The 24,936-nt window shown below is 37.9% G+C and overlaps 1 long non-coding RNA gene across 2 annotated transcripts in view; it reads left to right on the forward strand.

Moving 5' to 3' along the window:
- LOC310903826 overlaps positions 1-23,538 on the forward strand; it is a 25,927-nt gene extending 2,389 nt beyond the window's left edge. Inside the window, exons 1-3 of one of the 2 annotated variants that reach the window (XR_014587847.1) lie at positions 1-10,299; positions 12,095-12,158; positions 17,703-23,538. The exon at positions 1-10,299 is cut by the window's left edge and continues 2,389 nt beyond it. This is a non-coding gene — a long non-coding RNA (uncharacterized lncRNA). Of the gene's footprint in view, positions 10,300-12,057; positions 12,159-12,250; positions 14,940-17,702 lie in introns of those variants that run through there. The other variant, XR_014587848.1, reaches the window with a different exon arrangement.
- The last annotated feature ends 1,398 nt before the right edge of the window (positions 23,539-24,936 follow it).

The raw sequence follows: 24,936 nt of genomic DNA on the forward strand, positions 1-24,936 counted from the left end.
GTTGTAACACCTGTTATTATCCTCTAAGCAATCCATTCCAGTGATTAGCTATTATTTCTCCACCCTGGGATGACATTGTTAGCCTAGAACTAACATGAGCCAAATATTGGAGGTCCATCACTTACTACACTCACTTCTTTCACTAGATCCTTTCTGGAGTTTGGAAGGAAGTCTGACTAAAATTAAATGGCTTCTACCTTACATATCAAAGGATTTGGGCCATAATTTCTGTTCATTTCAATGGTGTAAATTTGGCAGAACTCCTTGGCTGGCAAATGTTTTATTTTGTATTTCCACAGAAGCTGGAATACAGTACATGAGAACAGAAAAATCTTTTGCTATAATGTAAAAGCAAATGATTTTGCCTCCTCTGTACTTTTAAAATTTGTTCTGAAGGCAGAAAGATAGGGATGGATAAATATGTAATTAAAGAGAGCTAAAGGAGAGACAGTAACGAACAAATACCATTATTTTTGCTATAGTTTTTGAGAAAGCTAAAGTAGAGGTGCAGAAAATCAGTTACAGTGATGCACTTCACTTAGCATGGGAGTTCATGCAGTGCAAAGAGCTTAATGTGTGCAGCTGAGCTGAGCCTAATGGGCATCAGTTGTTATCTGTGGAAATGGAGTCTGTTAGAGGGAGCCTGGCTACTGTACCCATCTGAGATGGCTAGTGGGATTTTCGACATGCTAGTGACCTTTTCTTACTCATTTTGCTGAATTTTTATCCAATAAAAGCCATAGTCTGCCCAGTCCACCCAGCCCTGAATTGTGCAGCCAGAGCCCATTGGTGAGGGTGCTGTGAGAAGCAGAATGGAGAAAAGGGTCTGCAAAAGTTAAACTGGGTCTGGGGGAGCCCATCCCCAGAAATCCACTTGAGGATAGCCCCACCACTGTACCACTGACCACTTCAGCTCACGTCAGTTTTGTAGATAGCAGTACAGTATTAAGTGAAGTTAATATACCCCACCACCTTCATGGCCCTTTTAAGACATCAAGCATAGGACAGCACATCTTGTTCTCACCAGAAGCGGAGACTTCTGGAGCTCCGGTAAGGCTTACATGTGTGGAAGAAGTCTCCCTGTGTTTTGTTGCCTGCACTGCCCATGCATGTAAAGTCCAGACAGTGTCAGGTCACCTCTGTGGAGCCGGGGAGAGTTTTAAAGTCTTCCCTCTTGAGAAAAACAAACAAGAACAAAACCAAAAAACACATTCTACTTACAAAGAAGCACTGTGAAACCTAGCATAATTCATCATAAACTCACAATTTCTTAAGGAAAACAATTCTATAGCTGATCTAAATGGATCCAGTTTAATAAGAATCTTGTTTATTAGTTATATGCCTCATAAAGCTCCTGGCATATGAGAAAGCTATGGATAATTGTAAGTAACTAAATACAGAAGTTCACATAGCAAAAACTTATTACCTGTTATTGCTGTTCCTTGACCATTTTGATAGTCATGTGCTGGGTATGTTTACACAAAAAGTCAGATTCTCCAGCATGGTACTAAAGAAATTTAATAGAAGTGTTGCTGGCTTTGTTTTCATTGTACAGCAAATTATTGCTCTGCAAGGTTTAAGTATGTCTGGCTGGATAGAGTAAAAGTAGCAAATACCAAGTTGTATCACTCCTTAGGGTTGCTACTGTGGTGTAGTAGCCTAATAGCTCTGAGTTTCAGAATCCTGACAAGTTACTAAAGCTTTGATCAAACATGAAAAGAAATACAGTTTTGTTCCAGACCATTTAGAACAAAAGCATTGTTTATTTTTTTATGTTTTTATTTATTATTATTTTATTTTATTTTTTAAATGGTGGATTTCTCATCAAATAAGATCAGCTCCAATCTTAGTTAAGTCAACATTTGATGTTATGCATGCATGAATGTTTTTGTGCAAAGACAGGCTATTTTTTTCAATAAAATTTAGCTCTGCTTTACAGATGAAAGTGGATTCTAAAGGCTGAAGTTTAACCAACAAAACTCAAACCCATTGCAATTTTAATGACATGTAGGCAAGTGGAGTATTTACAGTGGACTGAATCCTGACACAGGTGAGCAGGAGGAAGATCCAGGAGGCAAACTTGAAGTCTTGAGGGTTAGAGAGAGAGCCCTTCTCCGAAATCACAAGTACACAGAAGTCGTTGGGAAGGTTGTTTCCATGGGAGGAAAGGCTTGTGTTTGCTCAGCCCACCTTCTAGGGTCATATTGTTAGATGGACTTTTATATTTGTGTCTGATTCCCAAATAAACCAGATATGGCCTGGGTCATCTCCGTCCTAAAGAACCACACTGACTTAGGCTGGCTGAGCATCTGATGTTGTCTCTTTACAGGCAGTGGATGTATACACGTACTTGTCCTCATCCTGTTTTTACAGCTGATACGGATGAAGTTTCAGTATCACCAGGTATTAGGGGGAACTGTTGGAGGAGGCATTTGGGGGGGATTGTGGGAAAAACTGTTTGCCAGTCTGACTGAAGGAGAGATGCTGTTATTTTTCCAGGAGACCTGCAAAAGGCTACTTGGAAAGTGCAGTGATTTTTGACAAATTGTCAAAATCTTTGAGGTGGCTCTGATGCTGTCAGAGCATTTTTCTCTCACCTCACACAAAGCATTTCAACTCCTCCTATTTTAACAATTCTAACAATAAAAAATCATCAGATATTCTTTGGCTATTTTAAATGGCTGTTGTTTCACTGTATTTAATCATTAAGGAACCAGAAGGGACACATTTCATTGAAAAATGTTTATTTGACCCTCTATAAACAGCAACTTGAAGCATTTTAACAGGCTCTTCAAACTGTTTAGACAGAAATAAAGCAGCATCTGGTTTGAAGCATGCTTTCATATTGTATTGTTTATGTTGATAGCTTAAGTTCTTTGCTGTGCATTGTTATTTATGACAATTGAATGTAGGACATTTTTGATTCAGCAGAGTGCTTTCATTCTACAGCATGGGAATAAAGCAATCAAAGCTGAGGTGACTTGACTGATTTCATTTAGAAGGTGGATTCCAGCAAGCCTATTAGTGTTAGAGTAGAAGGGAGGGGGAAGGAAAGGATGGAGCAGGTAACTAACGGATACAAATTAAAAAGGGTGAGAAATCTGGGAAAGATTCCTGCTAATGGTATGGCCTATATGAGAAATTTCCAGGAGTCACTAAAGCCATGGGAAGAAATTGCAGGAATCTGTCTAAACAAAAAGGTGAGACTTTTTTATAGATGCTTTTTTATTTTTATTTTTATTTTTTATTTATGTATTTTTTTCCTGGGGAACTTGTAAGAAAGCATTGATGCTGCAATCCTCTCACTGCCTTAGGCAATAAAAAATCCCAAACTACATGCATGTATTTAAAATATTTTCATTGTATTTTCTATATTATTTCAGTCATAAACAAATCAAATTGTGCTTGTTATAAATCTAAAATAAGTCTAACACCAATGTAACCAGAAACACAGTTTGTACCAAGATTAGTTTCTGCAATGCAGCATTGCAGTGAAAAATACATAACTGGAAATAATGCATTGGTTGTGTCAGTGACAGCAGAAATGTTCCATAGTTGAGGACATTCTTAAAAAGGCTGATCAGAACACTATTTCAGACAAACATTAACTAAATATTAAATATATCTATGTGCAATTAGCAGTATATTATTATCCAGTGTATATTAGCCTAGATATTAAATATATGAATAAATACATTAACAGACCTCCTAATGTTGATCTCATTTTATTGTAAGAAACGAATGATAAACTGCTCAAGAGTGAAGTTTATGATTTTTAAAAACAAGTTTAAAGTATCTATTTGGTTAGAATTGAGTGCAAGGATAGTCAAGTTCTAAGGAAATCTGGTTTCTAAATATTATAAAGAAATTTTTAAGGGACAGGAACAGGTTTAGAAACTTTAATAAATATTGCACATATCCAGACCAGCTGATGAAGGCATTTATAATCACGATTCTAAGTTTTCTGTTCAATTTATTCTGTCCTGTATTTCTATTTATGGTGTAAGGTGCTGGTTTTGAAACCAGACCAGCTAGCTTAATTTGATTTCAGAACTATTTCCTCTATACCATCTAGTAGGACTGAGGTCCTGTAACTGTAAGCAGAAGCTACAGAAGCAGAAGCTAGCCTTAGTGATTGCTTCCAGGCTATATGGTATTTTTTTAAAGACTTATCAGAATTCCTGACTACAGCCATGTTCAGCAATTCAATATCAGCAGTATTTCAGTCAAAGGACTAAAATACAATTAAATATTCCTGTTGTAACGCTGTTATATATGGTAGCATCTTCAACTTGTGGTTTGACAAAGCTTTTTAGTCGGGGTGAATTAAGCACTGTGTGTCTCCTTTGCCTGTTCTCCCCTCAAGACATCATCTTTCTGCTATTTAGTTCCTCTCAGGCTGTTTTCCTTTCATTTGCCTTATTAGTAGGTAGGTCAGTAGCTGATGCCACCTACTGTGGGCATCTGAAGGGTTTTCTTTTGTTGCCTTTTTTCCTAAAGCTTGAGAAGTTGCCACTTTCTTTAGTAGTGATACACAAAAGATATTAAAAAAATATTTAAATCTTGTCTGATTAGAAAAAAATATACACTGCACCTTTCTTTACAGGTATGTATACACCTTCCTTTATATGCTTGTATAAATTCAGTCCCTCGTCCAAGTTTCTTAAGCTGACAAAAGTAACTTAAAATCCAAATGCGTTACAGATATATGACATATTAATTAACATCTTTCCATGTTCAGAGTTCTTTTCATCTATAATGGTCTGGTGATTTCTTTTCCTTCCTATACTCAGAAACCCCTGGAAGCTGGGGGAGGTCAGACCTTGGCTGCATTGTTAAGACACAGGGACAAACTGGCATCCATATATCAGATCTGCATTGCCTCCCTTGAGCATTTTTCAAGGACTGAGCAAATGCAGATGGTATTGTACTTCTGGGTCATGCTTAGCTTAGAGGAGCATGAGGTGGTGTGTATGTATACATGTGTGCACATCTCAGTAGGAGTGAATACATTGTAAGAAAAGGCAGTTTCATTTCTATGTCAATATTTTGTATATTTTCAAAATAGTTAGTATCACATCTGTCCTCAAATGCCGGAATGATCAGGCATGCCCTACATGTGTCCTTTTGCTTTCCAGTCTAAGGTAACTAAAAGTTTTCTGATATTCTACCATACTTGTCTTTAACTTTCAACTCTTATTACATCCTTCCCTTTCAGTCAATCAATGGCTTTGAGAATGGTTGCAGTAATGCTCTTTATCTATGTTACATCCATTTCCCTTCAAGCTACTATCTTTTTCTCTGTTGCAAAATCCTCTCTGTTTTTATCTGAACCTTTCTTCTCCAACTGGCTTTCTTCTACTACTCTCAAGCATATTATGCACATTTTACTCTCTGTACAGCTCCTCTGTTACCCTACTTACTTTCTGAGTTATCGCCCCTTCTATGCAATACTCTGTAGTCATGAGTTTGCCTTCTCTTGGACTCACTGTTTTGTCTGTTCCTATATCTATTTTCTGCTGGCTGCCATTGCTCCAGTGTCAGTGTTGATATAGACATATCTACAAGTACAATGAATAGACTTTTGTAGATTTAACAGTGAGGATTTGGGGACGTACTTCACACACTTTTTGTCCCTGCTATTTAGAAAGATGTTATTGACTCCAAAGGGTTAGTTGTATTTATTTTATAGCCACATATTGGTCTTTGAAGTTTATAAACAATTTACTGAGCTTGAGTCATTGATATAAAATGACTATAAAATGAGTAGGAAGTCTCCAGATGACAATTATGAGATATTTGTAAGTGTGTATAGCTCCTTGAACTGGATTTGCTGGTGTTGGAACCACAAGGTGCTCCACATCTAATTAATTAACTTGACTTTGTAGAACAATTGTGGCCATTTCAAATCTGCATAATTGAATTCTCTCCTTGTTTTGCTGGTTCTCTTGCACCACAAACTCTGGAAAACATCTACTTCATTCAGTACAGATGCCCAGTGGTGTGTGGCCTCTGGAAGACTTTCACAGTCATAATCATCTGTCCTGGATGTCTGTTGTGGTTTAACCCGGTTGGCAGCTAAACACCACACAGCCGTTCGCTCACCCTTCCCCCTCCCTCTCTGGGATGGGGGAGAGAAATGGGAAAGTGAAGCCTGTGAGTTGAGATAAAGACAGTTTATTAAGACAGGAAAATAATAATAATAATAATAATAATAATAGTGCTACTAATAATAATGTGTACGAAACAAGTGATGCACAATACAATTGCTCACCACCTGCTGACCGATGCCCAGCCTATCCCCAAGCAGCTGGCCCCCCACCCCAGCTAGCCACCCCTATGTATTGTTTAGCATGACGTCAGATGGTATGGAATACCCCTTTGGCCAGTTTGGGTCAGCTGTCCTGGGTCTGTCCCCTCCCAGCTCCTGCTGCACCCCCAGCCTGCTCGCTGGCAGGACAGAGCGAGAAGCTGAAAAGTCCTTGGCTTGGTGTAAGCACTGCTCTGCAACAATTAAAACATCAGCATGTTATCAGCACTCTTCTCATCCTAATCCAAAACATAGCACCCTACCAGCTACTAGGAGGAAAATTAACTCTTATCTATTTCTAACTGAAACCAGGACAATGTCAAACACACCTACCAAGCATCTGTTCTGCTGCATGACCAAACCACTTGCATCAAGAAGAGTTTATGCAGCAAGTCCAAGTCTACAGCACAAAATACCGCTCAGACAAAAAGTAAAAAATATGCAAATTCAAGGTTATGTTAGTAGGCCAGAACTATATCTGCACAGAAAAAAGAAAGAATTGATGAATGCCCCTGTATTACAACATAAATCAATCCCTGTAACAGCTTGTTTACAAGGCTTTGGTAACACTGTTGCATTCTCTGCATTAGGGTTTTGGCTAATATATATATGTCTACGAATGTGCAAGATACACTTGTTTATGTCTTTCTGAGGAAGAACATAAACATATATGCAATCAACTCATTTGAAATATAGCAAAACTGGATCTCCTGTCCTGCTTGGTACCTATATTATTTCTCTATGAACATCAGAGGTTCTAGGATCTTCTCCCCATTTCATACATTGACATGTAGAATTTTTTTCATGATGCTTTTTGGACTGTATTTGCAGAATGTTTTTCCTCATACTCCACATTTCATATCAATTTCTATGAATATAAATATTTCTAAAATTATGTTCCATTTACAAACAGAACAGTCATATTTTCAAAAGCACTTATACAATAAAATTATGTCTTTGGCTGATTCTGAAATTTCCAAGAAGCATTTATTTTGGCTTTTGGAAACTTTGTGTCTGGCTTCCAGCAAAGTTCTTAAGTAACTAAATCATTGTTGATGACTGGAACAGAGGATCCAAAATCTTAGTTTAGAGAACTTTACTTGCAAATTCTGAGCACCATTAGCTACCTTATCATTTCAAATGTGGTATTGGTGCCAACAAGAGACTAATTATGCTCATTGTGAATGTGGATAGGGGATTGAACTGAAACACAGGGAATAGAAAAGTTGTGCATCTGATTCACTGTGAAAGTTGACTCACTGAAAAATAAATTTAACTGGCAATACACAGCTCTCTTCTGTCTTACTAGCACAAACACTAATGATTACTATCCTGTTTCTACCAGTACAGCAATAATTTGGACAGTAGGTGTTTGCATTTCTTGGTTTTGGAATCTTGACAGCCCCTATTGCCAGATCCTGCCTTCTTGCATTGCCTTTGATGCTGGAAAAAATAACAACCCCAGCATGTTTAATTTTACTGTCTTATAAACATAAGGGGGAAAATCACTTAAAATTACTTCTGGATTTTCATTAATAAGCTTAATAATCTCTTAAGAAGTCTTTGGCAAAGCAACCAATAAGAACAGATGGATTACAAGCTTTAGATTTTAATGAAAATTGGTTGTTTGTGGTATTTCTCATTCTGCCACAATCCATTGTCAAAAGAATGTGTATTAAGATTTTTGTGCCTAGAATCACAAAATCAAAGTATCGTATTTGCATTACTCATGTGGGCTTTGAATTGGACTCTTCAGATGAACAGTTTTAAATGTGCACATTTGATTTTGTTGGCCATTTTTCCCTTTGTTTATAGGCAGCGCAGATTTTTAGGGAGGAATTCAGTTGCCAGCTGCCCAAATTAAAGAATAGTGAAAAGATCAAAGTAGTGCATATTGCTAGTGTGGTAGTTATTATCATTTGTGATACCTTATTCTCATGATAGAATAGAAAGTGGCAAAACATCAATCTTGTTTTGTTAAAAAAATAATAAAAAGGGGAATTGGTACAAGTACAGCTGTTTTCATTATAATCTCAAAAAAGTAACATCAGAGTCCTCTTCAGGGGCTGTAATGAAAGGACCTTTGAAGAACTAGTGTATTCTTCTGTTAGTCACAAAGGTACTGTACGCAGTAATTCCTTTTCTTAAGAAATGGCTGTTCCGTTAGACCAACAGGAACTGATCACGAGGGTCCCACTATTGCTGAGATGGGGTCATGTAGAGTGGAAATATGAGCTCTATAACCCTTGACCCCTTTCCCTCTTTATTTCGATTCCTTTAACAATGCATGGTTGGCAGACAAAAACAATGGAAAGTTCCAATCTCTTTTGTTTGGCTTGGGAAAAACTCAAGCCAGCTCAGTTTTGTTTTTACCTAAAAGTATGTCTGGGTTTCAATTAAAAGGAGCTACTTTAAGTTTGCTAGTCTGTGAAACTTTGAAAAAAGCCATTGTTGCCCATCCATGATCTAACCAACGACGAGATTCAGATTCTCACAGTGTTTCACAGTAAACTAGATCTTATTTCTAACTGTAGAGGCTAGGAAAGGCTGAATTGCTAGCAACTTGGAATTTTGAAAAACTATGTATGCATTTATTTCTAGTTATTAAACCATTACTTTTAAAAGTGGACATAATATATCAGAAATCCAATGTCAGGGAAATACTGGCAAAGGGAAGAACTACAAATAGCACAGTTTCAAGGGCTGGTGCAACTTGGGAGCTTAGCAATTGATGCCATCCCCTACTGTCCCTTACAGAAATGTTACCTGGCTTACTGGGAAGTTTTATTATTTGAAAAGTTGAAAGTTGATGATTCAGGACTCCTAAAGAGTTAGAAATTGAATTCATATTATAAATTAATATTAATGGCATCTATTTCTAATCTGCTCAGATTCTTTTGTACACATGCACTTATTTTGCTGGTTTGGACTCATTTAGAGGCAAAAGTTTAACTTCAGATTTTCTCTAATTTAAGGTTTTATAAAATTTCTATCTTTTAACATCACTGTACAATAAATTAGTGACTTCTTGATAACATAGCCACATATGTGAAAGTGATTTCTCTTACAGACGCCTCTTCATTGTCAACTGGTAAAGAATTGGTTTCTGGTAGTTCTCTGCCATTCTCTGCATTTGAAAGAACCTTGCATGGCATAGCAAAAATCAGGTGTCAGTATTTTCCAGTGTAAAATTTATAAAAATACATGCTGTAAATCATCTGCAAAGGACTGTGCTGATACAAATTTGTCTAACACAGAATTATACAGTGGATATCACTGAACAGAGAGAAGACACAATAGATGTCCTTACCCTATTGAAACAATCATAATATTTATAAGGTCAGCGGTTTATCTTTGCTCCTTTTTGGTGTTTACAATTTACAGCTTTGGGTCAGTCCCCAGGTATATGACCTACATAAGCAGATCCCTTCCTAAATACGTCTCCCTGCCAGAGGAGACACTAGAAGACCCTTCTTGTGAAAAGCTTAGGTGTCATATTTTGGATATAGTGCATCCAACTGAACTACCAAGCAGTAGAGAAGAGACAGTTGCAGGATGTATAATTACAACTTTTGAAGAAATGCGGTTGAATAATTCTGAAAAGTTTGCTATTTCTAATTTTAATTTTATATTTTCAACAACTGTTTGCTAGGTACTCAGGCTTCACTTGCTAAGCATAACTACATGAAACAAATCATTCCTTAATATTTAGTTTGCAATATCACTGTGTATTTGCCATAGGTGCTCAGTTATACTGATAGAAAGGTATTGTAAGAGACAGCTCTGGCGAAGTCATAAAAAAAAAAAAAAAAAAAGCTTTGGAGTAAACTACAAAAATATTTCTTTTCTTATGGTCACCTCTGTTTCTACTTTGCTACTGGAGTACCAACAATTAAGAGTACATAAAATTGAAGAGAAATATTTACAAGAAGGATTCATAAACCTGGGATTGGTAGGAGTTGTCTCAGCCTCAAGATCAGCCTGACATGGTAAGGATGTTACACCTAGACCTAAACTAGATTAAAGAGTTTCCTAGGTTCCTGCTGAATAGAGAAGGCAGACAACTGGTTGTTCATCACCAACCACTTGACCAGCTTCAGGAAGGAAAGAACTCATTAAATATAGAGCTGCATGAAAGAGAAGGTGGTAAAATTCACCTTCTTTGTGGATGCTGAAGGGAAACATTTGTATTTTTTTCCCCACAAAGTTGATGTCCAGAAGCAAAACGTACCTCAAATAGGCAAATTTCCATGGTTCATGTCCAGATGGGTACCAACTAGGAATTAAATTATAATGTGCAATTCTAAAGATTATGCTATTGTTGACACCCAGTAATTTGATCAAAGCCCATACATTCATATCCCGCTTCTTGAAACAGAAGTACAGAAAATCATTTTATTCTTTTTTTTCTTTTTCTTTTTTTTCCCTTTCCTTCTCTTTTTTTTTTCCTTTTTTTTTTTTTTTTCTTTTATTAACCATTTAAAGAGACTCTGGACCAAATTTTCCTTCTTAGATGCGTGTATGGTTCCCACTGGCTTTCATGAAAACTGTGGATATGCCTCTCGAGGCAGAATTTAGCCTGGTGTATGGTTTTGATTCACTCTGTCGTCCTTTAATGTTCAAAATCTTAAAGATTATTTGGATATAATACATGAAAGGGAAGACAATATCTGAAAAAGGACAGAGAACAATTATTCTCTGTTTCAAGGGCGAACTGCCTTAAGTGAGCAGAAATCAGTCACAGGAGGCTGCTTGCTTCACTTATTTTTCTAACTGCTCTAGGCAAATAAAGATTAAGCCATTCTTTTATCAGGCAGGCCCTCTCCTCAGTATAAAGACATAATCAATCTAAACCGAAGGCAACTAGGAGATGTACAGAGCTTTTTGGCTAGATTTAGGCTTTATAATGACATAAAAGGGTAGGATAAATTTTGATTTAAATTTTTCTCTTGTACATTCAATATAAATAGAGGTCAAAGACACTGAAATTAGCATGTTTCGAAGTTTTATAATAATTTGCTGAACAGTTGGTAAAGGGGTGTTGTATGGCATCTGTATAACATGGTCTTCACAAAATCATGTGAAGAGAAATTCTTTGTTGTAAAACATTGGTAAGGTGCAAGGTCAACTTAGTTTCCCAATGCTGGATCAAATTAGGGTGGACAAAAATAATTTACTTTACTTTACATCGAACCACTGCAACCCTTAATCAGATTTAATCTTGTTTTCCCTCTTTTGGAAATCTCAACCAACTTATGGTTCAGAGAGAAGGCAAAAAGTTCAGGTACCCTGCGATGCCAGGAGGGATTAAAAGGACTAAATCTTTATTTTTATGCACATCTATAAAAAGTTCCTGATTTTGATAATAAGAAGAATGTTTTATCCAACACAATCTTTTTTTTTTTCCTGAAAAACCAAAACTTAACTTCTGAGCTATTTCCAAGCCCAAGTCAAAATCATATTCATCCCAGTTTGCTCATAATAGAAATGACAAAAATAAAACCTTTTTCTGAACTCGGGAAAAAGTGTGATTTTGCTCACCCTCTGATGATCAGAATAAAAGGGAACAAAGACTCAAACTACCCATAGTCTGAGTTTTAAAAAAGAAAGATGTGGCTTTTCTGCCCCTCTCCTGGTACTTTTTGTGGTTAGAAAAGTTTTGCTGAATCTTAGTTGTGTGCTTTTCTGAAACTGGGGCATTGAACCAGGAATGCTCCTAGGTGAAAGATTTTATTTACACTTAAAAGGCCTTATGAGTTCTTCCAGATCACTTCATGTTTACAGGAAGGAGAGCTAGCAACAAGGATGGCACCGAGCAGAGCAGCCATTGCACTAGATAAATCATCAGGTAAGTAGCAATACATGTAAGTGCTCGTGAATTTTACACCTGTATAAATTCAGACCTTAATGATGTTGTCATTTCAATTATGTACTTTTCAGCTTTCAAAAGGAGGGTTTATGATTAACTTCTGAAGTGAATAGGAGTTTTAAGAACAGCTGATAATGTGGAAGGACAAAAACAGCACTCGTGAACACTACTCTGCAACATTTTCAGTTCTACTAATAAAAGTGCATAAATTCTTGAAGCCTTGTAGAGTTGCTTGGGGCTGCAATGGGCTTCTAGATAAGGCTGGAGAAGTTCCAAAGAGATTTCCTCGAAGACAGCATGCCCCTAGGAACTAGAGTCCATGTTCCTGTCTTGCCACAGTGGAGAATTTCCTCCTGAAAATGGGGATGGCTTCCAGAAGCTGTGTCACCTGCAGAAATTGCACTGATGGATAGGTGGCCCTTCCACAGCAGCTGCTTCATCTGGAGGCTATGTACAAACCTCCCTGGGTCCACAGTTCCTCCTGCTACATCTTGCCATTGTATTCATAGCTAAACTTTTTTTTTTTTTTCATGAAAATGAAACATTTCGTAATAATCGTTTAGCTCAGTCTAAAATACATAATTTACAGCAGCATGGTAAGTATAGCACAGCATTGCAAACATGGACAGATTCCCCTTCATGTCCTTCCATTTTTAATTGCATGACCCCATTTTTCTTGACCCAGCTCTGATGCTGAACTTACTTTTCATATATTATTAAGCTTTTTAAACACTGATTTGCTCCAGTTATATGTTGATGTTCCTGTTAAACCCATAACTAGACCATTGCATTTAACTCCTCCTGTGTGTAGCTTTAGCTTTGTTGTGCTGTAAGCCTGCTTCTAATGCCAAGCCAAGATGAAGTCAAACGACCTTGCCTTTTCTGCTGTGATTAGAGATTACAGTGCAGATTTTCCTTTATGGAAAGCACTGTGAATTTAAGCATTCTGTAACAAAAACACCCAAACAAAAAGAAATCAGTGAACTGAAACACTGCTAAGGGTAAGATAATTTTTCATTGAAAAAGACTAGCGTTCAGCAGCCCATATTTGCTAGCAAGCTGGTGTCTTTTGAAATCAATTATTGTATTTTGTTCACGCAGCACATGAGGATGGTAAATTAGTTCAATTGCAGATGAGAACTCAGAGCCTACTGGAAGTTGATTTGTTTGTCAGCATCCAGGAACTTACAGCATGAAGCACATCTGTCCTAGCTGCACTCTGTCACTGGGAAAGGAGCACCGGGATGCCTACGTGTCAGTTTGCTAGCATGAAAAATGTCCTTTCCTTCTGAGTGGCTCCCGCTTTGCTTGCCTCAGTCTTCTAGAATTACTTCAAATTTCAAACATTTACAGACGAATTGGTGATATGCAAAGCCGTGACATTACAAAGACAATGCTCATTGACAGCCAGAGACTTGCATCTCACATACTTTAAAACTCATAGAAAAGGAACTAGTGAAAAGAGGCTGCCTAGGATGAAGAAAAATGGCAGCTTTATCTTCTTAACTAATCTTCAATCGTATTTCCCCCTAATTGTGGAAGATTGAGGATCCCCTTTTTTTGAATAAGTCCCTTAAGCCTGAAGGAAGCACTGGGAGCCCAGCACTGTACTTGAGGTGTGGGAATGTGCTGTTTATTCTGATTGTCCTGGTGGGCTTCAGGAAAAGAAGTGTTGCGGGTAGAAATGGAAAAATAAAGGGCAGCTGGAAAGGAGGGTCATTGCACCTTAGCTGCACTTTTAGGGAATGAAAAGGTAACTGTAGAAACAGTGAGTGCTGGTAATCTTTGACAACCCTCATTATTAAGAGGTTTTTAAATTTTATTCATGTGGCTCGTATTCAACCTGACAAGTCATGTACCGACTAAAAATTGGAATGCTGCAACAACAGTGTTAGAGTTAGGATCAGTGACTGGTTTAACTCTCCCTGACAAGGAAAGCCTGGCAAATGACTCGGTTCCAGCCAGTAGGGAATCTTCAGCCTCACTGCGCACTTCCAATGTGTACTGACAAGCCTCATCAAGAAAGCCAATGTGGGCCTAGCAGATGTCCTCGGAAAGTTTCCTCTTCTTCCCTTTCTTGCTCCTATGTAGTTTGGCCCTGGAATAAGTGTTAGGATAGACCTAATGTGAGGTAGTTGTGTTTTTTAAGACCTTGCATAAAGCCTGGAGGTAAGGAATTGGTCTTCTGAGCATGCTTTTCCCTCTGCAACTTCCAGAAAAAAAGAATTTTTGCAATGGCTCAAACTCAAAGGTGGGATATTTCAGAGTCCAGGTTATTCTATGATGAAACATTATAAGATGCTGCTAGAAGGAATTACTGTGGAGCAACTACATGATCACAGAGGAATGAAATTTCCATTAAAGTACATGGGCTTTGCCATGGGTCCTACAACATTCAGACAGCCTCTAAGATATGTTCAGATAATGATTTTGGCTCCCCTGGTATCTCTCTCTCTCTCTTTCTCTCTAATAACATGCTGCCCTTTCTGCTGTACAGTTGCAGGACAGATGTCTTTGACTGATATGTTTGAAACATGTGGCTTAATATCTATGTTATAATAATGACTGATTTTTGGTATCCTGGGAGAACATCTCTCTTGGCACTTAAGATATAAAAAACAAGTGACGTTTTGAAATAAGCAAAGTCTACAGGTGGTAGAATTAGCACTCAATCTGTCATCCTGCATGCAAGGCAGACTCTCAGCCACCAGAGGATACATAAGGTATTTTTAGGTAAGCAGACTAAAAGTTTGAGTTCAATTTAAAAAAACTAAAAGGCAAACCTTACTCTTCCTTCCTCAAAATATGTCATAGTTTCCAGGTGTTTACAGCAAGGGGCATTTCCCTGGACAGAAACGCATGGAGGGATGCAGAGTTTGGGTCATCCCCCAGGCAATATGGGGCTGGATTCCTTGGCAGCTGTCCTGTGAACAGGCTGCAGCATCAGTTTTAGCAGGTGGGCAGACTACTAAGTTGCTCAATTGTCTTCATCCCATGCAAAGGTTGCAAGGTTTGGGTTGAACCTTCAGGTCAGCAGCTTTTTTTTGGGAGGATTCCTTCCATATCATATCAGTGACTCATATTGGCTGTAAGATTTTAGCCCAGTACAGCACCAGCAATACTGATGGCTCTGAAGGCTAGAGTATCTGAATATAAGAAAATGACAGTTTTACTGGAGAAGAAGGAAAAAAAAAGTTTTGGCTTTTTTAAATTTTATTTTCCAGACTAGCAGAATTTACTTACAGACAAGAAAATCTAAAATTTAAGTGGAAGACTTAAATGTCCATACTCAGTCAAACTCATGTGCCATTCCAATATAGACTTTAAATATGCAGTTGCAGATACAATCTGTCTCTGATAAAATATTATTGTGTGCTGGCAGAAGAGATACTAATCAGCTCTTGATTAATATTCATTGTATACATATATGTATTCAGGAAATTAAAAGGTATTTTCAGACAGTCAGAGAGCATACAGCACAAAAGACATTCCTAAATAAATTGAACAAGCAGTGGTCAAGGCAATCTCTTGAATTCAGAGTTAGTAAAAGGCCAGCCACTTCATTTTTTCATTCACCCCAGAGGATTAGGAAAAACTGAGCTGATAGAATCTTGTGATCCCACCCACTTTGGGTGCATGTTTTCTAATTAAAATGGAAATTTGATCAATTATCTAAACGTGCTGGCTGATGGAGGTGTGCTATTCATCTTCTGTGCAATCCTACATCTGCCTTGGAAGCAAGAGGAGTATTTTCAGGTTCTGCAATAATTTAGACATTAAAAATGCCATGATTATTATTATATTCACTTCTAAGGCAGTCATCATTAGTATCTGAAATGAGCCAAACCAAGCCACTGTCCTGTCCTCCATCAAGATCATGCCAAATTAGCTTACATGTAAATATATAGAGAGAATTGCATAGAGGGAGGCAAAGATATATCTGACAAAAATATAGATATCAGTAAGTATGTTGGCATTTGCAAAGGCTAATCATTTCATAGAACTATTTGCAGAATCAGGTACATCCTCTGGGAAGTCTCAATGACTATTAAAGTGAATGGAAGATTTTCTACAGTGCTTTCATTAGGAAACAGAAAATCCACTGCACAGCCCATAACTCTCATTCAAACCAGTGGGATTCGCATGAATATTTACACAGTCAGAGTTGTGCATACTCTGACTGGTTCTTAATACACTCTGGGCACATAACTGATCCCTGCTACAAACCAATCAAAACCGGTTGCTGAGGAAGATGTGGAGGGAAAAAAAAAAAAAAAAAAAACACCATTAATATAAATAAGTGTTTGTGGCAGTCTATAAGCCAAAGCTCTTCTGTTGATGTGCACTTTGCCATAATCTTGTTTGTCAAGGACCTGGGCTTTTTCACTAGACTGGTCAGGTATTGGAGAGCACCACAAGAGCACATACAAGGGATTCAGATAGAAATTAGAGAGCCAAAGTGCAGAAAATGGCTGCTGCTGAGGCAAAATAGGAGGAAAAAGGTTAAATCATGGACAGACAAAGAATGCTTATAGAGACATTTTTGGCCAAATCTTTAAGCAACAACTGGGGAAACTGCAGTGGCCACCATTATGTTAAAATGAGAGAACGAACCTGTGAGATGGCTGGTTGTGCTGTTAGCTGCTATCCTAATCCCTCTCAGACTGGTTACATACCCAGTAAAAAAAAAAACTCATCGCTCATACACATCAACAGCTCAAATGGCAAAGGCCGGTCTTAATGCACTAAGAAAGCAGACTGGGGAAAGCCACCGTTAATTTGCTGCCTTCTGTGACAGGAATCTGCTGGTTCCCACCAGTCAGGCCCCCGTAGCTCAGCCTACCAAAAAAGAAGGTAAGCAAAACAACTGCTGCATTGAAAACTGAGGAGAGACATGGCTTGAAACGAAATAAATGGACACCCCAAAAACTCCACAAATACAGGACTCATATCATGACAGCAATATTCCTCCTATTGCACATTGTCTGAGGACTGCCTTCAAGTGAAAATTTGATGAAAGACGAAAAGAGAAACATCAGGTTTAAGTGCAAATTATCTGTCCTCTTTCTTACCTATGCTTAGTTGTTGATAGACTGTAGCTAGCAAACAAGTGCTGCTGCAAGGCACGGGTATGTGCAAGACCCCAGGTCAAGACCATACCGCAGTGGGCCAATAGCTGTACCAAAGACAGTGGGAAAAAGATTAACAGGGCTCAGAAAAAGCAGAAGGGTCTGGCTTGCTGGTTTACAGTAAGAAGGCTTTAGTACACAACATTTTCCCACATCTTATTTAGCACATTGCTCTCTATTGCTTCTATATTTTAAAAAGTCACTGCAAATCTTAAAAGTGCAGCTCTATGGCTTCAATCTCAAAAGTGAGTAGAAGTGGTTGTCCACAAACGTGGGGTGCTAAAGCATTTTTCTATGTATGTTGCTCTGAGTATTTCTGAAATTAACAAAGATCATTTAAACACATGTAGTTTAGATCTGTATTGGTAATGCTAATGCTGCATTTGCTCTCCAGACAGGACATAGCTGTTCAGCATTAGGACGCCAAAGCTGCCCAAGACCATCCTGCTGCAGAGGCTTTTATACGATGTAAGGTGAAGAGTAACAAGAAAGTCTGAGTGACCGGACTAGACACCCATTTCATTTTCTGTTCCAAGGACCATGCTGGGACCATTATAACACTGCTTCCCATTGTAAAAAGCAGTGTTATTTGGGATTGTTTCTAGTGTTTGTCTCTCTGTGGGTGAGCAAGAGCTAACATAATCTTGCTTGTTTGCAAACTACAGTGAGTTTATTCTTATTTCATACACAGATGTTTTCCAGAGTTTAACTTATTTAGGCCTCAGTCTGTGTGAGTAAAGTAGGAATGAAAGGAACAGGAGTCATCTCTATCTGCTCTTCCACCCCTCTCCCTCTTGCCCCCACCATTTTTTTTTTTTTTTTTTGGTCTCTGGTCAAGAATGAATTTTGGTGGAGGGAATCTTTTTTTTTTTTTTGATTTCAAATATCAGTTTGAATCTCTAGAATTGATGGGAACATATCTGAAAGAAACCTTCAATTAGCTTACATTGTGTTTTTTTGGATAATTCAAAGCTTATTTTTCTATCCGACTCTGACCAATAAAGAAAGAGTTAAATATAACTTTGGAAGGTATTTTAGTCATAACAGTAATCTCTTTATATATCAGTGGGTCAATAGTTCAGTAAAAGGAGGAACTATAACTTGAATAGACACTAATTAAAAGAATCAATTCTTATCCTACTACATATGTCCAGTCATATTAACACATTTCTGGATTTCTTACTCAGTGGACTAGTCAAGATTAAAGGATTTGCTAATATGGATGAACTGAGTATGCTTCCAAACTGACTGAGCAGATTTGTGAACAAATTAGTTCATTTAAAATTGACAGTGAAAGATTGATTTTGCACAGAATGAGTTACCTAAGGTATTCATCATTTCCTCTGCTTCCATGCACAAGACAGAGATCGCTTCTTTTTCTTTCTGATTGTAATAGGACTGCTTACTGAGCACCTTTATTTTACAGCTGTGATTGCAGCCTGTCATTCTTTTAATTTAGACATATTTTAGCCTCCACAGACCTTCAGAAATAACTTCCTTAAAAGCCTCAATCTAATGACTCATTACATGAGTTGCTCAATTCAACCACAGTACTTTAAATTATAATGCAAGGGGAAAAATTGCTAATTACACAGAAAAAGATCCAATTACTCCTGAGACCATTTGATTCATTATTCAGATTGTTTTGGGGGGTGGGGGAGGGAGGGAGGGTGTCTCTAAACATGGGGTTATGTATCAATGTATTGTGAATGGCACTAAGATGTCAGATTTGCCATCACTTATCTTCATTCAGCGGTATCCAACATCTCTGTATTTTCCCCTACCAATCAAAATAGAGTTTCCCAGACTCTGATTCATGCATATGTGCCAATGCCCTGTTCTTCATTTTTAGCTGTTAATTGACATTAGAAAAAAGCTGTAACCTATCCCTTCCTAATGCTACTACATGGTAAGTCATTCTCACTGTTGCCAGGGGGACGTGTGACCACAAATGCAAAAGGAAGTAACCCACAAGTCATGAAACTCCAAAGAGGAGAGTTTCTCCAGTGATTATATGTGCTTTGTGCTTGGTTCTCTGCCAGCCTTGAGCTAGGGAACATCCAGGCATTTTACTTATGACTTACCTGTGCCCAGATCTCTCCTGTGGTGTAAAGTGACGATTACAATTGGGTGGGAGGTGAAATCAAAGGAAATAAAAAACCTATCATTGTTGTTCTCTCCTGAGCCAAAATTACTGAGATTTATGTTGTTTCAGATACTGCTATAAAACCCTTCATGCTCTTCTGAGACAGATCACATCTCATCTAAACTTGACTTTTGTGCATGGGCCATTCAGGATTCCTTTAAAAGGCCAAAATCTTCTCAAACCTGGCTCATGTTTTGTGGTCAAGAAGAATCTGAAACCAGTTAACTATATTCTGTTTCCAGTCTGACAGTTCTAGTAACTTAGATAATCAGAAATTTTCCATGTATGTGTGCTTTCAACTTAGTTTGCCCAGATGTGAAATGAGATCAAATTTTGGTTCTATGAAGAACATTTTAATGTCATTGTCTGCGTGTTTTTATGCCAAAATTAACAAGACAAATGAAGTTGATTGGAATGTAGAAAAGTTGATAAAACCCTACTGGAAGACTATTGTTTGCAGCTATACTGATGTGAAATGGAACAATTTTAAGAGCTCTCAGAGATAATAGTTCTTTTGAAAACTTCCAGTCTGCTCAGTCATGGCTCCATTTTTCTAGGGGCTTTGCTAACTGATTCAGCACCCTGCAATTGTTCCTTGAAATGTGTTCTTCCATAACAATTACTCTTTTGCAGTATATCCAGTTTAGTCATCATTAAACCCATCTCATCTATGATATGTGAGCCAACCATTCCCTTTTTTGCAGGATGTCACTTTCTACTCCACACTTTCATTTAATGCCTCGCAGTAATCAGTTCATTTTCTCTCTTCCCTTCATTCTTCTTACTTCCTACTTCATTTCCTTTTCTTCACCTAAATGCCTCAATATTATTTGCTATTTTGGACTGTATTACGGCTCACCTTCCATTTTCTTAAATTTTGTGGAACTTCTGTCAAGCATGTTATGTTACTTAAGATGAATTATTCAAGAGCAATAAAATGCAAAATATGTAGATGGCACACGATTGTTATCTTGCTATTAAAGTGAAGCTGTAACAGAATTTGTAATGTATATGAACAACTTGCTCATATTTTTAATGTAGAAGAGGATAACAGTAAAAAATTCACTAAACTTTGCAAGACGATGAAGACTCTCTCCACCTTCAGTGATTTGCCTTTCACAGTTCAATTCTGCCATTTCACAAGTTTGCTGGCTCTGGGGTTATGTGCCCTGGCAAATTGTTGTCTGTCACCTGTTAATGTATTTCCTCACATATCTGACTGACAAATTCCCTGCCTTGATCATTGATTTGTGCAGATACACACGAATGTCTGATGAATTCAAACAAAGACCTTCAACACTTTGGGCTAGTCTATTCTGTAGGGGTTTATCTTTAGTCCATTTTGAGAAGTAATCCATAGCTGTTACCAAATATTTATGTGTGTCAGGGCCAGCAGTGAGAATATAAATATCACCATTAATTTGTGCTATCTGTACAGTTCTTATCCTGATGACCCTGCCATGGCGCTCTCCTGGATCACATTGCCTAGATTCTACTTGCTTCCAGGCAAACCCAAGGCAGCTAACAGGCAAGTTTACCAGAAAGTTCTGCATTTGGTGGATTTTGCAGCACCAATGACAGCCTTCACAAGCTGCATGGGAGTCCATGATTCTGTCAATTTAGGCAGAACCCATCTGCAAGCCCACCCCTGCAGGAAAAGCCACAGTTTTTATCAGTCAAGGGAGTATTATGGTATCCTGGTTGGGGAGCAGGCATCTATGTTCCCGAGCAGGAGTACTTCTGTGTCCCTGTTATAGAGGCAATTCTTCCCTCTCCTTGCCTGATGGACAGCTCAGATGGGCTGGGCAGAGCTCACTTTCATTAGTTTCAGCTCTGAAATAAAGGTCAGTGCTGGAGAGCAGAGTCATGGGCTGGGAGAAGACAGATGAGAGGGAAGAATCCCTCAACAATTCCTCATGCCTCCCATGTACTATGCTTCTTTTCAAAATATACCTACTTTCTATGTTAAGAAAGGAATCCCAATTTATAAGCTAGCATTTCTGCATCTTCCTGAGACTGATTTTCTGTATTATCTTTCATTCAGATCATGGTGAACATCTGTCTGAGGACACAACATGCCAATCTGTGGGACTAGCAACAGCTCAAACCAATTTAAACACTAGTCAAAGCCATTCCTAAAGTATTGCAGACATCAAATATTCCCCCTTCTAACTCATTGCTTTCCTCAGGAAGCCTCACATCATGCACAGCAATATAAGAGCCTGGTAACTTCTGCTAAAATAGCAATCCTCTTGGCACATCATTTACTTTGAATTATTCTGCCCAGGGAGTGACTCCTGGATTCCCTTGGGACTCTCTATGCCCTTACTTTTATGGCTGAGATCAGCCTGGCCTTGCTGCAGCCTGGGTCAGCTCCACCACTCTGCTGAAATGGCTGCTTTAGCTGTTCAGCAGAGCATTAGCCCAAAACTGGGCTGCTTTCATCCAGCCATACACAAGTCATATGGTGACGAGCTTGAGGGATAGGTCTACACCAGTATAAAAGCACCATACATTACCCAGGATTTGCCCAGACTGATTTTTTTTTTTTTGTCCTTTTTTCCCTGGTCAGCAGCATCAGCAGCTTCTCCTGCTCTCCTCAGGAGCAGGTCCTGCAGCTTTTACATTAAACAAACTTCCCACCTTGGTCAAAGAGATGATGCAAGTCCTAGCCTAAGCCTATTGATAACAAATTTTCTAGACCTGGAAGGGTGCAGAGTAGGATGTTGGAATAAAAATCAAGCCAGATTTTCTGATATGATCAGACAGGAGGAAAAAAAAAAAAAAAAAAAAAAAACAGCTTATTTGTTTGCTTGTTTTCTGTTTAGAGTGTTACTTATTTTTAATTCTCATGAAGCCGAAAGACTAATAGTGAGAATATTAACTGAAGCCAAGCATAGTGTGAGAGCAGATGCTTTCCAAGCCTTTCCGTGCAGCCTTGCCAATCCTTCACAGAGCAGCTCTGGGTTACCACACTTCTCAGTTTGGGGCCTCTTCTCAGCAGAAAAAAAAAACAGTTAGAAGCAATTGAAAGATGGCTTTGTTATTTAAAGGAATAATCAGGAATAGCAAGACCAGGATTATTAGGCATATTTTCTCTAGTAATACAGGCAAGAAGAGTATTTGTTTAATATATGTGTGTGACTGGGCTATAAAATGAACACCGTGAGAAGATGAAAGAAGGAAAATTTCAGGTTTCATTGTTTTTGTCAGAATACCAGAATTTACTGAAAAATTCTCTCAGCCCTAAAATGGGACTCTGTGATTAAGTCTTATGGAGTCCCATGGATTTCATGTTCACCATGAAGCAGTGATACATTAGAGGTGTGATCAGGTGAGATGGACATTCTCTGGAATAAAGGAAAGTGATGAGTGCTGCTGAAATCTGTGAGAATGGTGAGTCAACACCATGAGTCCAGAGAGAGGAACTTATGCTTAGCAAGCACTAAGAAAATGCTATTGTCTTTGTCGAGACAGAAAATGAATCTGATTAGAAATTTAGGCAGTAAAAATACAGTTCCTGGGCTTATCATTTTACCACTTCAACAGTAAAGGACTTTTTAAAATACACAGATGTCCTTGATAAAATTTGACTTATGCCTGGATAGGTACAAAAACCTTAATGCAGAGAATGTAGCTGAAAGTGTATATGAATAGCACAGAAAACTTCTGAGCAATCCAGCCTTTCTGAGAAACCTCCTGCTCTATTCTAAGAGCGTTTGCTAAAACCTCGCTTATATCTAGAAGTCCCAGCCCAGCAAAAGTCTGCTCTGCATACCAGACACTTAAATCCTTTTCTCTAATAATAAATAGGCAGCTGCATATTTGAGTTGCTGCTACTTCAAAATACTTCAGGGAAATCCATTTGCTATTTTCAAAACATACAAGCTACTTTTATAGGAAAAGAGAGCAAGGGCATTTCAGGTATAAATATTCTCCTACTTTCTGTCATTTGGAAAAAAAAGTGCCAAGCCACAAAGACATCTAGCCATCTTTGTGATATGTAGTAATTCTCCCTAAAAGTATAGCTCATTAAAGGAAAAAAAAAAAAGCCTTTTCATCATATGAAATCAAGTATGGTAAACAAATTGTCCCTGGTTTGCAGGTTATGAGGCTACCCCTTTATGTAGAGATGCAGATATTGATGCAAACAATTTTTACATAGTTGCTTTTTATACCACTCAACAGTTGAGAATATTAGATGACTGATCTATTTCATCTTAATTGTAAGAAAAATAGCATCTTTATTAAAAACAAAAATTGATAATACTATTTTTTCATATATTGTACTTGACTGACAAAAAGTATGTTTTTCCAGCTGATGCTTCAATTTTCACTTTAAAATTTGTTACATTAAAGTGTGAAATAAACCCTGTAAATCTGTTGTATATTGTTGTGCATGAACTGTAAGTTGCAAAGGATGCCAAACCATGTAAGCTATACAACAGGGATAAAACCTCTGATATGGATTTTTGTAAATCTCAGAGTCAAATTATTGGACTATAAATATGCAATACACAGATTATTGTGTTCATTTTTTTTCCTTCAGTGAGGCTTTTTCCATGTCAAGCAATCTCATCTAAAAATTTGGCTCAGTCCTGATCCTTTAAAATTCCACCAGGTCTTACACATTAGCATTTTCATACTTTCTATTTATCGCTATGCTTAGAATTGTTGCAGTGGGATAGAAAGAATTATTTTTGAAGACATAAGTAAGCCTGTTATCCACATGAATAAGGAAGATAATACGGTGAATCTCTGAAATGCACAGCCTTAGTGTACAATCAGTGTATTTCTTTCATGTTTATTCCTTTGTCACATATTCATTTGAAAGGGTTCCACAACATGCTCAGTACATGCCATGAATTGGTTTGCCACACGTTTATCCTTTCAGCACATTTTATTTCACTGGTGAGGCAGTCACTATATTTTGGCAGATTTTTATGCATTTAATAGCTTCATTTTCTTATCAGATACTCATTTAATTGAATTTTGGACTGGTTTCACGTAGGATTTGTATAAATGGAAGCATAGGTTGCAACCTATGTGTTCCTTAAAAGAAATTCACGTAAGTTACATCAATTGCCATTTAATACACAATTACTGCTGTGCAATTTATCTGTCTGAGTGTTGCTTTTGACAACTGGACCAGTTTAGGGTACTAGTGTCCCTGTTACTGGAGTATGCAGACAGCAGGCTATAAAGGCACTAGACTACCTACCTCAGCAAAGTTAAGCAAAACAGTTAACTGAATCTTAATAAACTTATTTAATCATCTATTGGTCCTTGAGTCTTCTAAGTGAAAGGTGCTTAGCCCTTGGAGTTATGGAGTATCCTTCTTTGCAGTGTCAATTGCATCCTTCAACTCCTGTATTACCAAGACTAGAAATATGCCAGATTACACCTTCAGTGACACTCATGCAACTCTGCTGTCTTCTGTTAACACTTAGGATGGAGAATGGCCTTTTTCTGTTCTCTCTTT

Source organism: Anser anser (genome assembly GCF_964211835.1).
Source record: "Anser anser genome assembly, chromosome: 9".
Classification (NCBI taxonomy): domain Eukaryota; kingdom Metazoa; phylum Chordata; class Aves; order Anseriformes; family Anatidae; genus Anser; species Anser anser.